This window comes from Macaca mulatta, chromosome 14 (genome assembly GCF_049350105.2).
Source record: "Macaca mulatta isolate MMU2019108-1 chromosome 14, T2T-MMU8v2.0, whole genome shotgun sequence".
Taxonomy (NCBI): domain Eukaryota; kingdom Metazoa; phylum Chordata; class Mammalia; order Primates; family Cercopithecidae; genus Macaca; species Macaca mulatta.
The window spans coordinates 134056696-134073798 of NC_133419.1; the positions used below are offsets into that span (position 1 = coordinate 134056696).

The 17103-nt window shown below is 45.3% G+C and overlaps 1 long non-coding RNA gene across 1 annotated transcript in view; it reads right to left on the reverse strand.

Moving 5' to 3' along the window:
• LOC144334502 (uncharacterized) overlaps positions 1-17103 on the reverse strand; it is a 184519-nt gene that overhangs the window by 155857 nt on the left and 11559 nt on the right. Inside the window, exon 2 of the long non-coding RNA XR_013404444.1 lies at positions 15232-15326. This is a non-coding gene — a long non-coding RNA (uncharacterized LOC144334502). The remainder of the gene's footprint in view (positions 1-15231; positions 15327-17103) is intronic.

The following is a 17103-nucleotide window of genomic DNA, read 5'->3' on the forward strand; positions in this document are numbered from 1 at the left end:
AAAGGTTTTACTCAATAGTTATAAAGTTTTGGTTATGCAAAAGGAACACTAAATATACAAAGTAAGTAAGTTCTAGAAATCTTCTGTACAACATAGCACTTATAATTAACAATACAGTATTGAGCACTTAAAAATTTATTTAGAAAGTAGATCTGTTTTTAGCTTTTTAGTTTTTTTATTTAGCTGGGTTTTAAGCTGTTTTTAGCTTTTAAAACAAGACGCACCCAAAGGAGGGCTTTAACAGGTCTCTAGGGATCTTTTCATCTGGTGAAACTGACACCTAACACCCAGTCCACAATGTTAACTGCTTTTGACTCCTTCAACCCCCACACACGCACCCAAAGGAACACAAGGAAACTGGGGGAAGTAATTGATATATTACAACCTTGATTCAGTGATGCTATCTTGCATGTATGCATAATAAGTTCAAAGTCATCAAATTGTGTAGATTAAACATGTGCAGGAGGTTTTTGCATATCAACTATGCCTAAATAAGACTGTTTTTTGAAAAGACATTACAGAAGATTCAAACAACAAAGTAAGCAAGTTTGAGCAAATAGACACAAATATAGAGTGCTGTGCCAACAAAGAACATAGAGGAAACTTTCATAAAAATAGAACTTGAAGTAGCACAGAGAACATTTCTGAAAATTTTAAAGTATAAATATCTTATAAAACAGATTTTTAACAAATTGTAATTAAATGAAAACTAGCAATAAAGAGATAAATCAAGACAGTCAAAACATACATATGTTAGAAGTTTCAGTGCATTCTTTAATAATCTTTTGAATATAGTAAGTCACTGCTAATAAAATATTTAGAATTGAACAATAAAAATGCAATGTATTAAATCTTGTAACACACAGCTAAAGTTGTATTCAGAGGTAAATGTATAGCTTTAAAATGCATTTACCAGAAAATGAAGATTGAAAAAAAAACCTAAGTATCAAGAAGATTAAAAAAAAAGGTAACACCCAAAGAAAACTTTTAAAAAGAATAAAACCTGAGAAAAAATTAATGAATAGAAAAGAATCAGAACCAATAAGAAAGTTCAACAAGTTTGTCATAGATATAATGAATTTATAAAAATCAATTGTGTTTCTATATACCAGCAAGGATATTTTTAAAATATTTAATAATTCTTAAAGATAACGAAAGACTACAAAAATGTTAATGGTGTAGAGGAATAATAATAACAAAAGATATATATTACATTTCTGCCTAAAATAATAAAATTTTATTGAAACATATTAAAGAAGACACAGATGAAAGAGGTATGTCATTTTCACAGGTGGGAAGATAATATTATGAAACTCAATTCTCAACTTAAGTTTTTGTAAATCGATTCATCTATAAATATAATTTATAATACAATCAAAAGCAAGCATGGATCTTCAAGAATTATGAGTTAATTCTACAATAGAGAGAGAAAATCAAAAATTGACTAAAACTTTTGAAGAAATACAAAGTGAAAGTAATTATTAAATCAAATATTAAGACATCATGAAGCAATAGTCAAGACAGTGTGGTGTTGCTGCAGAAACAGGTAAAACAAAACGGAGCGCTGACAGATAGAACCTAAAATATAATGAAAATTGGTATATGACAGAGTGATGATAAAAGGCACCCGGTAAAGTGTGGGATAAAAACAAATTATATTCCTCACCCCATATTCCATATGGATTTTAAAACTAAATACAAAAGCAAATCTTTAAAAACCTTCAGAGAAAAATTCGAGACACTAGATGACCTCAGGGTAAGGAAGGAAGGACTGCATCAGACACAAAAAACACAAGCCATAAAGAAGTCTTCACATTACAATGGAAATCCTATGAACATCAAAAGTTGTCACACACAAATTGAGAAGAACCACATATGAGAAAAAGGCATATGCAAGACATACAATTAACAAAATATTTATATCCGGAATATATTAAAATCCCAACTCAAGAAGCAAAAGGAAAAAAAAAAAAACCCATGGAAAAATTGGCAACTGGAATCAAGAGGCAATTCATAAGAAAAAAAGCAAAAATGGGAAATGTCTGAGAACATGGCCAACTCCACTATTAATCATAGAAATGCAATGTGCAACAGTGATCCACTATTTCACATCCATCTTTGGCAAAGATTAAAAAGCCTGGTGATACCAAATGTTGGTGAGAATATGGAGCAACTGGAATGTGCAGCTAGGCAAAATTAGAACAACCACTTTGGAAAGGAATTTGGCTAAATCTAGCTGTGTTGAAGATGTGTACAGCCTTGAGATCTAGCACCTGCAGTTGTAAGTGCATTCCCTAGGGAAGTCCCATGTGTGTCTTGGGAGGCATGCATGAGAAGATTTACTGCAACACTTTCTGTAATTGAAAAAATCAGAAAACAATCCAAAAGACCATCCACAGAAGAATGGATAAATTGTGACATATTCATGCAACAGAATATTCCACAGCAGTGAAAATGAAAAGGTTAAACTGGCCAGGCATGGTGGCTCACGTCTGTAATCCCAGCACTTTGGGAGACTGAGGTGGGCAGATCACATGAGGTCAGGAGTTTGAGACCAGCCTGGCCAACATGGTGAAACCCTATCTCTACTAAAAGTACAAAAAAATTAGCTGGGCGTGGTGGTGTGTGCCTGTAATCCCAGCCACTCGGGAGGCTGAGGCAGGAAAATCGCTTAAACCCAGGAGGTGGAGGTGGCAGTGAGCCGAGATTGCACCACTGCATTCCAGCCTGAGCAACAAAGCGAGACTCCATCTCAAAAAAAAAAAAAAAAGAAAGAAAGAAAGAAAGAAAAGGTTAAACCTACAGTTAATAACATGAACAAATCTAAAATATATAATGTTGAGTGAAAACAAATGTCGTGGCATTTTTGCAGAATAAAACCAATTATATAAAGTTGAATGGCAAGAAAAATAATACTTTATAACATCAATGGGCATGTTAAACACGGAAAATTATATTTAATAAGAAACAAAATTTGAGCAGTGGTACCCCTAAGAAAGAGAAAGAAAAGAATGTGATTGAGGAGAAGTATATGGAACTTCAGTGAAATATAGGCAAAGGGAAAATGTTAAGATTTGGTAAATCTAGTTGATGAGTTCGCTCTATTATTCTCTTTATTTGTCTGTACATCTGCAACATTCCATAATTCTTTTAAAATTAAAAAAATATAAATAAGTAAAGACAAAAAGTAGAAGCTTTGCCCTGAGCTTGCTGCTACAGGGAGCAGTGGCAAAATTCTCATTCTCTAAAGGTCGCAGTTGACATGTGAGGAGAAAAAGAATAAGGTCCTTCCACTCCCATGAAAGGGAATATAGCTGGACCCCACAAGAACTGGAAAGTGTTCTCCTCTCTCCCTTCCTCCAGTTGGTCTCAAATGTCTACTTTCTATAAACTGATTACCTTATTTCATCTCTCCACCATGGGTCTTATATTTTCATGGGCCCTCAAAGCACCCTGGCCCCTGGTCTATTTGGCTTTTCAACTCAAGAACTTACACTGACCACATCTCCGTGTCTCCACTCAAATTTCTGAGAGTATCTGATTATCCCCTGCTAACTCTGTGGGGTTTGCTGGCCTTGGGTCAGATGCCTACTTCTAATTCAATTTGCTTTGACTGAGAGAAAGTATAATAAAAAAGGATCCCTTTTCGGGGTTTGTGGGCAGGACAGGATTTCAAGAAAGGTTTGGATAAAACACATACCTCCCCACCCCGTCCATCAACCTAATTTAAGTGGGCAGGAATTAGAACAGAAGCCTGCACAGAAATAAGGAATGTGCATGAGGCTGAATCAGTCTCCTGTGGTCTTTCCCACACTACTTCTTGAGTGACCATCTGAAGAGTTGAAAAAAAGATAATTGCTCACATCGGATTCTTGTCATGGACAACAAACTCAACGAACATAGGAAAGCCGGATGGAAAAGTAGCCTCGTACAGAGGATGGGGGCGGGGGGGGGACAGCTATAGAGCTTGTGAGGAGACTGCTGGTGTGCAAGATGAAAGGAGCCAAATGTGACCCTGAGGCTGGCCATGGGGGCAGCTGGCCCCGATCAGAACTCACCTTCTCCACCCCCCAATCACTTAGAGGCTCCTCTTCCAGAGCTCTTCTCTCAATAAATGGCAGCATTATTCATCTACTAGCCAGAACCCTGGGCATCATCCCCCTCCCTTTCCTCTCGTCCACCCTACAGCAACATCCTGTGGCTTCTACCCCCTGAGGGCTTCTCCGTTTTTGCCGCATCTTTCCATTTGTCACTGCTGCCTCCCACCTGTTTCAACCTGCGTTTCCCTCTCACCTGGTCTTCTGAAAGAGCTATTCCCAACTCAGGTAGAGGAATCCTTAACCACCACCAACCCAATTCGTGTTCAGCCATCACCACTGCATCTCCACAAGGGGTCAGCCAGTGGGAGGAGCACTGGCCAGAGACTGGCCAGGAAAGCCGCAGTGATCCTTGCATTAGCGTTGGGGAGAGATGGCCATTAAAATAAAAAACATGAAAAAGATTTTTATGGTAAGTCAGCTGAAGTGTTCTGAAGGAAAAGCTCTGCGTACTTCGAGATTGCTTCATCAGGGAAACACAATTTCCACGGACGCAGTCAGAAAAGACCTCTCTGACGAGTGACTTTTGACCTGATGGAGTCATGGTTTCCTCCTCAAAGCTTTCATCGTTTCCCCTTTCTGAAGATACAGATAATCCAGGGCAAAGCCAGACGTAATTGGCTTCTGTTTCCCTTCCTGTCTAAATCTGTCTTCACTTTCTCCCCAGCTTTTCCCTCTCCGGCCACCCTGCTCTCTGCTCCCTGAAGATGTCCCTGAGGAAAGACCTTCTTGTCCCATTTCCCCCAGCCAATCCTCATCAGGTACGAATTAAACGTCACTTGCTCTAAGAAACTGTCCCGGAGCACCCCCGAGGAGGCTCCGTCTGAGTGTGGTGTCATGTATATTGATCCTTCCTTATACCAAATGCTCTTGTAACCACCTCCTCAAAACCTGTTAAAATTCTCAGTTCCATATCTGTAGAGGAATGTCAGTCTTTTTTCTCAGTATAGCCCCAGGGCCTGGCTTATTAAAGATACTTAACATGTAACTTCTACATCATCAAAGAAATAAATGAATGACTTCACTGACGTGGCTTTGTGAAGACCCAGAACCTCAGAATTAGAAAGGACCTCAGAAGTCATGTGTTCTTCCTCCCACCAAGTCAGACACGGCAGATATCACAGTTTCTCCAAGCCTTGCACCTGTCTCCCTCGCTCAGCCACAAGCTCTTCACAGGCAGGGACAGCAGCTTATTCATCTTGGTATCTTCCTCCTCCACAGAATTACGAACCAGAGAGCTCCAAAAGGATCATGATCTCCACCCACAGCCTAGAAACTATGTGAGACGAAGCCAGCAAGTGACTTCCTAAAGGGATTTCAGCAGAGTCAACTGTAAATAGACCTATCCAGGCTCCTCCTGCTGAATTTCCTCAACTGCTTCGTTTCATGGACAGTCACTCCAAACTCGTGGCCACCCCGCCCCACCTGTCATCCCATAGTACCCAAGATTCCCACTTTACAGCATTCCATTTTCTTCCAAGAATTCCCTTCCAGGCCTCACACTGTGCCCCTGCTGCTGGCCAAATGCCTAGAGACGCCCTGGCTTCTCCTCGGCACTGTGATCTGTTATAGGGAATTAACAAGGAGCCAAAGACCAGCACACGTGCACTCACGCGCACACACACACACGTCAGGGAGCTCCAGAAACGGCGCTTTCTTCATTTCCCCGTCTTTGGGGCGGCCTCCAGCTTTAAGTCCTCCACTTTTGGCAGCAGCCTTTCCCTTTGGGAGAAAGACAAGCAACTTTAGAGTGATATGGAAATCACCCCCTAAACATTTGCAAGCCTTGCAGGACTTGGAGCTGGTCCCAAAGCAAATTCAATCAGCCCTTTCTTCCCCCTACACTTGCTGCCTCCAGCTGAGCCCCATCTCATACAGTGAAGCCCAGTGAATGGGTGCACCTGATAAGTCCTGAGAGACCCCAGCCCCATAGCAAGAAAAAGAGCGAGAAAGCCACCACGAGAAAGGAGGAGTTGGGGGGAAGGAAATGGGGCCAGGCCTGGGACAGCTGCCATACGGAGCCTGCTTTTGACAAAGGCCTCTTCCTGCACTGAGAGACCTTCAGCTAAAACACGAATTTACACGGCAAGGAAGTGATCCTGCTGGCCTGTGGGCCCAGTTCCTGAGCTTTTAAAGACGGAAAGTGTTCAGCTTTTCAGTGTTTGACTCAGAAAGCCCTAAATCCCTCTGCCTTCTCAGATTAATAAATGATATTTGCAACTGGATACTGTGATACTGGTACTTCTCCCATCTCTTATCCATAAAAACCTAATTGTAAAGCATTCACTGAATTCGATCCTCTGATGAGACAATGAAATTTCAAAGGATCCATAAAGAGAGGCAGAAGAAAGCCTTCAGTACACAGTCCTATGTGCTCTGAAAATATAACTGTATATGTGTAATTGTGTCTTCCCCAGCAGTAGGAGAATGGGCGGAGCACTGGCAGTAAGAGAGTCAGAAGGACAGGAGACTGACCTCATGAATATAAGGGTGAACGTTGAACCCTAATTCCACAGGGCAGCCACTCACGACAAAATCCAAGGTGTTGTCCTAATCCTTCTTGATACTGATGGTTAAGCAATATCTTTTCCAGCTGTCACATAAACTCCCTGACTGCCGTCAGTACACACTAACTCAGGATTTCCCTAGCAAAGCTCCCACCAAATCCCATTACATCAAAATAAGTATCAACATATTCGGAGGATTTGTACACCCTTAAGTGAGGTTTCTCACCTCACATTGTCACAGTCTAGGCATCTAAAAAAAGTGAATCCAAGGGGAATTGAAAAACTGGATGATGAAATACCTCCCACAGTGCAGGGTTAGAAAGCTATCTGTAGCCTTCAAGCAGCAACAAAGTGTTTTGTTGTGTTGAGTTCTATTGTGCTTTTTGGTTGACTCAGGCCTGTGTGAGAAAAATGGAACATGAGTCTTGAAGCCAGTCCTGAGTTTTACTCCAGACTCTCCTATTTTGTGACGTTAAACCTAACACTTAACTTCTTAGCGCCTTGGTTCTCTGGGGTGGGAATAGGGGTAGGAGTGGGAATAATACTTCTTTTGGTTTATAGGTTTTTAGGCTCATGATTGTTATTATCAATGACATTTGTGTTTTGGGAGAGCTGCTGTGTTCTCCACAAAGTCTCTGTGACAGGCAGAAGATCTGAAAAGCCTGCCCTGCGCGGGTGAGGCACTGCGTCACTAGGACCTACACGGCTACAAGAACCGGAAAGCCATATTTGCTTATCCTGACTGGCAAGTGACGCAACATCCTCATGAATAATTCACAATGCCTCAGGTGTAAACACAGATATCATTTAAAGCAACCGAGTCATTTCCGAAGTGTGCTTCAGTGACTATCAACTATAGATTCCTTCTTAGCAGCAACTTCTGATTTCCTAAATAAATCTTCCGTCTCCCAAAAAGAAGACTGAAAGCACATCTCTACTTCCCCATCAAGGACAGTCATCTCTGAGAAGGGACAGGGAGGCCCCAAGAGTACTGGTCAGTGACAGTGTCCCACAGGGGGACCTACTCCTGTTGCTGGTACATTCTCACAATGGAGACACTCCCAAACCTAGGGCCCGTGCAGACAGCTGGGGTCACACTCATTTCCTGCCTGCAGTCTGTTTCACTCCTTCTAGGCCCCTTCTGCAGGAGCCCAAGGATGCAGCTGTGTTTGCACTAACATTCCTGCAGGGGGGAGAGAACATCGCTGCAAGGCAGTAAGAGGATGATAATTAAAACAAACAATACAATGAAAATTTCATCAGCATTTTCAAAATAGGAGTTTTCAACTAGCAGCATTTTGCACAGAGCTGGGACAATTCCATTTTGGCAGACATCCTAAATCCTTTGAAGCCGGGAGACTACCCGTGTCCTTTCAGGAGAGGAGCCTGGCGGGGAGTTCGGGGAGCTGGCCAGGAGAGGCTCATGGCCTGGGTCTTCCTTTTGCTGTGAGTTTGAACTATGCTGCTTTTGCAATGAGATTTTGAGCACTCTGAAGGATCATGCCTCTAAGAGGAAGATAGGAAGGAGAGGGGACGTTCACTGGGCCAAATTGGGCCAATCATCTCTGCTTTGGGAAATCAGACAAATCCAAGCCAACTGGCTCCTGGGAAGAAGATGTCTCCAAGCCAGACAGGACAAGGCTGAAACAAAAGCTAAAGAATTCAAAAGGCACAAAGGTAAAAGCCAGCCCTAAGGGCTAGCCAGCTCTCCTTCAGCAGAGCCAGTCAGGCCAGAGAGCAGAACGTCCAGGGTTCAGAGCTGGCAGTATAAAAAAAGAAGGGAAATAGGAAGAGGCCAGGGAAGGGGGAGAGCTGGAGAAGACAAAAGCCCGGGAAGTCTCCCGGATTTTTCAAAATGACCTTTGGTGACCACAGTGAGTAGCCAAGAGACCAAGTTGTCACAGATGGAGTGAGGTCCAGTCCTAAGAAGGCAAATGTCTTTACCTTCCTAACAGCCAGAGTCTGCAGCCCAGCTGAACTGTGGCAGAATACAGTGACAGAGGGCCACTACATGAGGCTCACAGCTGGTGCAGAATGGGAAACCCAAGGCCCCCTCTGTAAGGGGAGACATGCCCAAGTGAAGGCCTGCCAACCAGAAATCTGCCAACTGTTTTTCAATTTGTTTTGTGTTCCTCAGTTTCCTTTTCAGGTAGGTCATATGTTTAAAAACTGATTTTCATTTGGGAGGCCGAGGCTGGCAGATCACAAAGTCAGGAGTTTGAGACCAGCCTGGCCAATATAATGAAACCCTGTCTCTACTAAAAATACAAAAATTCGCCAGGTGCAGTAGCACAGGCCTGTAGTCCCAGCTACTCAGGAGGCTGAGGCAGAAGAATCGCTTGAACCCCGGAGGCTGAGGTTGCAGTGAGCCTAGATCGTGTCACTGCACTCCAGCCTGGCAACAGAGCAAGACTCCATCAAAAAAACAAAACAAAACAAAACAAAAAAACCTGGTTTTCAACACGCAAAAAAACATTAAAAAGTGGACAAAGGACATGAACAGACACTTCTCACAAAAAGACATACAAGCAGCAAACATATGAAAAAATGCTCAGCATCACTGATCTTCAGAAAAATGCAAATGAAAACCACAGTGAGACACCATCTCACACCAGTCAGAATAGCTATTATTAAAAAGTCAAAAACAACAGATGCTGACAAAGTTGTGGAGAAAAGAAAACATTCCTATGCTATTAGTGGGAACGCAAATTAGTCCTGCCCCTGTGGAAAGGGGTTTGGAGATTTCTCAAAGAACTAAGCCTAGAATTACCCTTTGACCCAGCAATCACATTACTGGTTATATACTCCCCGCCCCACAAAAAAATAAGCATTCTACCAAAAAGACACATGGACTCATATGTTCATCACAACACTGTTCACAACAGCAAAGACACAGAATCAATGTAAGCACCCATCAGTGGTGGACTGGATAAAGAAAATGTGGTACACATACACCACGGAATACTATGCAGCCATAACAAAGAATGAAATCATGTCCTTTGCAGCAACTTGGATGCAGCTGGAGGCCATTGTCTTAAGTGAGTTAATGCAGAAACAGAAAACCAAATAGCACATGTTCTCACTTGTAAGTGGGAGTTGGACACTGGGGACTCATGGACAGAAAGATGGAAACAATAGACACTAGGAGCTACTAGAGGAGGGGAAGGGAGTGAGGCAATAGTTGAAAAACTCCCTATTGGGTACTATGCTCAGTACCTGTGCAAACAGTTCTGTTGTACCCTAAACGTCAACATCACACAATATACCCTTGTAACATACCTGCACACGTACCCCCAAATCTACAATATAAAAGAAACCTGATTTTTTTCTGATTACTTTAGCAATACAAGCAATATACATTCTCAGCAAAAAGGAAAAATTCAATATTAATTACCTATACTCTCCTCCACCTCCTGAGATAACCCTTGTTTATACGTTGGTGTCTACTCCACGTTTCTTATATATCTATACAATAATTATTGTCACAAGTTCAAAATCATAACCTACAATCTGTTTGTAACCTTCTCTTTCCACCCAAAATATCATGATCACTCTTCTTTGTGGCTTGTGTCTCAATCAACACTTATTTATGATAAATGAAACGCACTAAAACTAGATTTGGCCAGAGGGAATTCATCATGTGAATCAGGGACCTCATAGAACCCAAGAAACGACAGCTGGGACACAGGCTAGCACCAGGATACCTCCCTGACAGCCCAGGGCACGGTGTCCTCTCACTGTGTCTGCTCAGCAGTGCTCTCTCTGCAGCCCAGGCCCCTGCTTCCGTGTGTAGCAGCAGGCAGTGGCCACACAGCCCACCAGCTCCACTGGGCTTCTCTCATCCTGAATGCAAAACACCAGCCTACTAAACTCCCAATTCCAAATGCCTAAGGTCCATAATCCGACTGGCTTGGTTTATGTCATCTGTGCACCCTTGAAGTAATCAGCCATGGCTGGCGGGAGTGGGAGAGGCAGGGAATTGGTGCGCAGGCCATTAGAGAAGTGGACTCACTTACAAATGTTATTTACTGTTCCTTCAAAGGATATGCCAGGAAAACAGCCTGTATTAGTCAGGGTAGACTAACTGCTATTTACAGACACCCCAAAGGCTTATTTCTTGCTTGCATCCCAGTCTACTGTGGACCAGTAGGGATGACTGGGGACGGGTGTGGGGGTCAGGAGGGTCCTTCAGAGACCAGGACTCCTTCCGTCCCTGGCTCCCCTATCTTGTAGGGTCTTACAGTCCTCTACTGGACCTTTTGAACTCAAAAACTTAATTATGTCTGATCCATCTGCTTCCAGACAGCTCCGTTTGCAAAGCAAACACTCTCAAGGTTCTTTCCTAGACATAATTACAAAATGTGCTTGATTTCGTTGTTTCCTCCCTTACCCTCCCGCCTCTCTTGTTCTCAGCGACTGTCTTGAGACTATGTGGAACAGTAGGCTTGAATGGGACAGCTACATCCCAATCTGACTTTCTGCTACAGGACTAAATCACTTTCTTCAATTGAAACTCATTAATGGGTCTCTGTCTCAATGTTTCTCTATCCCATTCCTTACTGTTAAGGAAGCAGAAGGCTTTTCCAACCCCTCTGTGGTAGACTGGATTTTCCCAAAACTGGCCGTGGCCATAGCGATCTTGCCAATGTCACGTGTTCTCCCAGAGCCTTGACACTCAGCCCATGATGAGGTGGAGCCTGACTCCCCTTGCTCTGCATACGGGCTGGCCTTAGTGACTTGCTAACAACAACTGCCATGAGGCAGAGGTGACACCGCCTGACTGCTAAAGCCAGGGGGTAAAGTGATACAACTTCTGCCTGGCAACCCAGCCGCCATGCTGTGAGGAAGCTCAAACGAACCCACATGGGGAGACCAAAGGGAGAAGCATACGTGGACAGGCACTGAGTCTCCAGGCAACAGCCAGAATCAGCCGCAAGACACACGAGTGAACCAGCCTTCTGATAACCCCAGTCCCCAGCTTCGGGTCTTGCAGCAGAGCCCCAAACACTGTGCAGCAGAGGCAGGATGTCCCTGCTGTGTCCTGCTGGAGTTCCTGACGCACAGATGCCAGGAGCATAAGACATGGTGTATGCACGAAGTTTTAGGGTAATTTGTTACACAGCAATAACGGTTGGAACATGTTTGGTGCACCACACTGTTGCATTCTTCTTACTCCCTTTTTTACATTTCTTTTAAATCAGCTCATTCTTTCCTAACTTCCTTCTTCTTGTGATACTTTGCCAAAGGCGGACAATAGAAGCCCACCACACATAAATATACACACACTGCTAATGTTTTATTTTCTAAACACTTCCCCTAGTGCTAAAATCTCAGGCACATGGTCTCCCTTCCAGATCATCGCTGTGAAGTTCTACCAAACACTTTGCCACAGCAACACAGGACTTGCCAGCCTTCCAGCCTTCTGGATGTGTCTCCTCACCACCCACAGCCTGAATATTAAGCCAATATCCCATGTTTCAGGCATTTTTATTATGGAAGCACCCACTTCTGGCATCAATATCTGTATTATTCAGGGGAGACTAACTTCGGTAGCTAAGAATCCCATCATTCAACACCTTAACGCTATAGAGTCTTGTCATTCATGTTGTGGTCCCACACATGTGGGAAGGTCACAGCTCCCACACAGACATCTTCTGTCTGGCTGATTCTCCATCACCAGCGCTCAGCAGCCTCCCCTGGGTCTTGTGCATCCTGCCAGTGTGGAGGATCATACGGTCAGTGCCTGGAAGTAGCACGCCTTACCTCAACCCACATTTCACTGGCCACAGCTCAGTCCTGTGGCCCCATACAACTGTAAGGAAGGCTTACATCAGCTGTGCCCCTGGGAAGAAGAAATGAGTTTGTGAGCATCTAGCCATCACACTTCCACACTGCCCAAAGCAAGGCTGAAAGTCCGGCCACAGTAATGTCTCTTCCCTAACTGCCCCCTTCCCAGAGTCCCTGCTCTGTGAGAGCCAGGCCTTCACAGCAGCTCATTCCTAGGGTCTTGCTCAGGCTTGTCTAGGTACTACTACAGTGGTATGCGGAATAGTGTGCCAGCAGAGACAGCCACGTGCCAACCCCCAGACTCTGTGCATAGGTCACCTAGCATGGCAAAAGGGACTTTGCTGCTGTAAGTAAGGTTAAGCACTTTGAGTTATCCTGGTCTGTCCAGATGGGCTCTATCTAATGACATGAGTCCTTAAAAGAAGAGAAACCTTCCCGGGCTGTGGTCAGAAAGGAAGATGTGGCCAGAGAGATGCAAGGTTGCCAGCTTTGAAGACAGAAGAAGGGGTCCATGAGTCAAGGAACTCCAGAAGGTGGAAAGGGCAAGTGAATGCAGAAAGTGAATCCGGAGTGGAGCACAGCCCTGCTGACACCTTGACCGTAACTCAGCTGGACTTCCGAGCTACAGAACTGTCTGATGATACGTTTGTGTTTTAAGTCCAAAGTTTGTGATCATTTGTTACGGTAGCAATAGAAAACTAATACAGCCAGCGGCTGCTCTCACCAATGAATTCTGAGTCCCACACTTCAACAACGCAGAGTGCCCAGAGTACCCAGGACCCCAGTAGGAATACACTTCATGTTCACAAACTAGCTTCTGCCAGACTCTGGTTGCCTTCTCCACACCCATGGCTCCACCCCTGTTGTCCTTACTCCCCTGCACCCAAACCTCTGAGACTCAGGCCACCAGCCCTAAGGAGGCACTCTGGGCCGCCCAGTCAGCACATGAGCCCTTCCCTGCTAAGCTTGGCCTCTGGCGGAGCAGAAAGACCAGAGGCCAGCCAGGGACTGCTGGTGCTCTGCCCAGAGGCCCTAAACCCAGAGTCGGCAGACCCAGCTGCACAAAGACGGAGGGATACACTGGTGTGTCCTACACGTGACCACGGGAGACATGGCTCTGGGCAGCGCTGGTCAAAATATGACAATGTGGCCACCATTCTCCCTACCACTCTCAAGAACTCCCCTCAAGAAAGGGTTGGAAATGATTCCCCCAGCAGACGGGTGATAGCACAGCACGCCACACACCCTCCCTCACATGCCCCGGAAAGGTGGGCTCTGTACAAGAACTTGCAGTTTAAGCCAAAACAAATAAATAAACGACATGTGGAATTTTAGGCAGGCACGAGGTGAAAGGAGGATTATTTGTGTCTTGGGGTTCCCAGGATGCCTTCAATAACCAATATGTTACCTGCCCACCTGCAAATGGAGTCCAGACCAGCCATGAAAATAGGCACAGTTCTGGGGGAAGGAAGGAGAGCTAGGCAGAAGGAAAGCGAGATAAGAACTGAAGACACAGGGAGAAACTGCACAGTGAAGCTGGAGAACCAAAGCTAATCCTGTGGGTCAGAGACAGCTCAGGAACTGGGTAATACTCAGGCTAAAGCAGGGGAATCTGTGGGGTTAAAAGTGTGCTTGAAAGTCTATGGGTGGGAAAAGAGCAGAGGGCAGCAGGAGGCAGCAGGGTGGATGAATCTGTCCAAGGGCAAGGCCCCTGTTTCACAGGACTCTGATATGCAGTGAGGCTGCAGTTTCTGTCACCAGAGCAGGCCAGGAGCCACACACACAACTCATTCAGCAGCCTACCCACCCAGGAGACTCTGCTGCTCCTTCTGGAGTCACAAGCTCTGGCAGCCCCCACCTCTCCACTCCTGGTCCCTCCCAGATCCATTCTCTTTGCAGGTTTTTCCCCAATTCCGAGGGCAACACCCCCTCCCACCCTCCACCACCCAGACATTCCGCTGGATGGGACAGATGGTGGCCTGGAACCACAGAAGCTTCCCAACTCTGAAAAGTCTTGGGATGTTCTCCCAACAGCCCTCTAAGTCTTGGAGCAGCCTCTCCATCCAGATCTCCGGGGAATTCGTGACACGAGACCATCGGGATTCCCTCTGATGAGCCATAAAAATCGATTAGCATAATTAGATCAGACATACTATGATATCATTACGGTCTCCTCTGCTGTCTCGCCCTTCATTAATAAAACACACACTCAAAATGCAACCATCTAGTCCCATTTCTGCTGGCCCTGAAGGAGGTCTTGTTGGAAAAGAGATGCAGAGACAGTAGGACTAGCTAGTGACTTCACTCTCTCAGTGCTCCCGTTCCCTCACTCCTCCTCTTGCTGCACCTGTCTGCTCCAGCCTTGCTGGATGGGGGAGGAGCAGGCCTGCTGGGCACCAGGTCCCTGCGGGAGGAGAACTGCACAGTGAAGCTGGAGAACCAAAGCCAATCCTGCAGGTCAGAGATGGCTCAGGAAAAGACTTTCACAAGACCAAAGGCACTTCCAGCCTAAATGGCATCAGAAGCTGAGTGGGTGTGGCAAGCTTGGCAGCACAGGCAATCTAGAGACTGCGGCAACTGCGACTGTGAAGGAATATTCCAGACTGACCCATAGGCGGCAGTATCAGGGGAAGTGAGAACTGAAGGTGCCTTACACATCACTGGGGTCCCTCAGTTTAACTGAAAATTATCAACGGGCCTTTGTTCCTCCAAGTCCCTTCCGGCTTCATCTCTATTCCAACCCTTCAACGCCCCAAATGTTGGAACTCTCTTCAAATACTCTACTGAGAAAGAAATCCTGTTATTTCATGAATAAACAGGCCGAGGCCCATAAGACTCACAGGCTGAGGTGATCCAGCCAGGTGGGGTCGACAGAACCTGCTGCCTGGAGTCCAGCGTCCTCTCGGCTGCACATGCACGTGACTGTCCAAGGAAACTGGTAGGAAAGAAATGGAATAAAATGAAGTGTTTTACAGCAAAAGCCATCCTGTGCTTTCTTACCTACAGAGGTACCATTTCATGACCTCTAAGATAAGGGGTCAAATATATCAACAGTGAAAAGACACAGGAAAAAGCAGAGAGGTTTTTCTTTTGTGAAAATTGGTGTTATTAACAACGGCTTTAACAAGTAGAAACCACGTTTACTGAACACTTCCAGCATGCCCAGCCCCTGCCAAGTGTTCCTTCATGCGCGCTACTTGTTAATCCTCACAACAGCCCTGGGAGAGATGTACTGTTATTGCCCCATTTTCCAAGGAGGAAACTAAAGAACAGAAAGATAAACTGCCTTTTCCCAGGCTACCCAGTTGATAGAGCATCAGGCGGAGACTCCAACCAGCCCCGGGGGTGCTAAGCCCATCTGCTTCACTGCAGCTCCTACAGCCCCGCTGCTTGCCTTTAGCCTCAGTCTTGCAGGGAAGATCCAGACACCTACAATCCATTCTCCCAACAGGGCTCTACTGAATGCGCCCTGAGTTTCCCGCATGGCACAGCTCTGGGCACTGAACACTTCAGCAAACAGAGCAGGCAAACTCTCTGCCGTCTTTGTGAAGCCCAGCAGTGCTGAGAGACAGACGATGAACTCAAAACTTAGGAAATCGCACACTCGGTTGGAAGGTGGTGAGGATGAATGCCATGGGGGCAAGGGAAAGGAGAGACGAGAAATGCAGAGCAGTCTAATTTTAAATGGAGTGTTCAGGGAAGGCTCGCCTAGAAGCTGACATCAGAACAAAGGCTTGAAAAGGTTAGAGAGTGGGCACAGGGTGTAGAGGTTGTTCCCAGAAAAGTTCTCTCCTCCCAGGCCTGTATGATCCATCCTCATTTCACAGAATCCCCAAATGAGAAAAGAGATACAAGATATGTGACAGACGCTGGCACATAGTAGGTGTTCACCGTATGCCCCCTTCCTTTCCTTCTAATGGGGATGGGTTTTCCTTCTAGGAAGAATATTTGAAGAGAGTTCAGAAATGTGGGCACTGAAGAGCTGGAAGAGAGATAAAAGGGGCTTTGAGAACAAAGGCCCATTGATAATTCTCAGTTAAGCAGAGGGTCCCAGCCCTGTAACAAAGATCGAATTAAAGACACTTCCTTCTCTTCCATGATGGGGTGAACACTGTCCCCTAAGTAATCGTATGCTAAAGTTCTGACCCCCAATATCTCGGAATGTGACCTTATTTGGAAATAGGGTCATCACGGATGCAATTGTAAAGATGCGGTCACACTGGAGTGGAATGGGCCCCTATCCAGTATGACCGGAGTCCTTATAAAAAGGAGAGATTTGGACAAAGAGGCAGACACACAAGGAGAACGTGGTACGAAGATGAAAGAAGAGGCTGAGGTGACATAGAGAAGCCAAGGAACACCAAAGATTGCCAGCAAACCACCAGACGCTAGGAGAGAGGCACGGAGCAGCGTCTCCCTCCCGGCCCTTGGCCCTGGGCAGGAGCACCCCCGCTGGCACCTTGATCTTAGGCTTCTAGTCCCCTGGACTGAGACACAGTTCACTTCTTTTGTTTAAGCCAGCCAATCTGTGGTACTTGGTTATGGCAGCCTAGCAAACTCAAAACCTTCCAAGCCTACTGTTTCTGATGTCTCATTAAAGTGTGAGGGAGGACGGCTCCGGGCAGGAAAGAATTTAAGTACACTTGAGGAGGAGATCTTGGAAAGAACTTTAGCTGCTGATACTAGTATTTGGAACTGACTGGAAGCAAATA